We start from the raw sequence: 1,254 nt of genomic DNA, 5'->3' as shown, positions 1-1,254 counted from the left end.
TATATATAAAACGAAGCATTGGCGCAAAACAGTGCTTAAGTATGAGCAGAATTTAGGTTAGTTGAAATATGTTTGTCACATATTTCAACTGCTAAAATGCAAATACATTTCTCTTCTGGTAAAAAGGTGTGAAAACACCCAGTTCGTTTAGTGTCGCCATCTGTTAGGATTCCCAGACATCGATGTTTCGAGTTTTTAGACTCTTGTCAATAGATGTACCTAAGAGAAGCAACTCTGGACGAACTTAATAAAGTTGTAGCTTTATATATAATCCAGTCAACACGTTTGACTAATTTCCGCTAGTAGATCGCCCAATCAAGTTATGAGCAGAATTTAGGTGAATCAGGTCTTTACATAGTAAAGCTCCAAGGTAGGGTCAATAAAATCACTATTGTGTACAAAAAATATACGTACTTACCGAAGTAAAGGTGGATATTCCAGTTGCATGTACATTCAGAAGCATCCGACTGCATATACCACGAGTCCAGAGCTGCACCTAGGTACAAATAATGCACCAATTGTACTGCACTCAATAGGCTCCAGATCTAAGCTAATTGTAGGTTCCGGGTAAGGTGAATAATAGCCATATATTAATAGATGGATAGTGGTTCACTCACTACAACTATTTCAGTTATGTTTTTTTATTGATGAGTAGAATCATTACACCATGCGAAAAATAACCGCTTTCATCAGGTGAATATATGGACGAATTAAAATACATTCCACAAATCTAAGTATGTGCCATTTCATGACTCTCTCGCGGACGTCTGTCAGAGGATATGTCAGTTGGTTAAATATCCAACCAACTAATATATTTTGTTGTTGTTTGTCAAAATTAGTTCGCTGGATATTTTACCAATCGACAAATAATAAAGAAAAGGGATGGAATTGAACCAGTGTGTGTGTTAATTATATTGACATAATAAATAACTGTCCCTAGCCAGAACAAAACTTATTTCAACACACGAATTCACATAAAGAAGTGTGTGTGTATATATATATATATATATATATATATATATATATTATTTTCTTTAAAAGAGTTCCAACACTGTCTGTTTTTTATGTTTTATTTATATTCCTGCAGAACCAATGTGGGGTATAGAATATGGAATATACAACATATATAATATAATATACAATATATAATATAAAATAAAATAAAATAAAAATGGATGGCACCGTGAAATAAAGTATTGAATGTAGATGAAATATTGAGTGTTCAATATAAAGGATCAAATATATAAATATAAA

This window comes from Octopus bimaculoides, chromosome 5 (genome assembly GCF_001194135.2).
Source record: "Octopus bimaculoides isolate UCB-OBI-ISO-001 chromosome 5, ASM119413v2, whole genome shotgun sequence".
NCBI classification, from domain to species: domain Eukaryota; kingdom Metazoa; phylum Mollusca; class Cephalopoda; order Octopoda; family Octopodidae; genus Octopus; species Octopus bimaculoides.
This window is presented reverse-complemented; position numbering follows the sequence as displayed.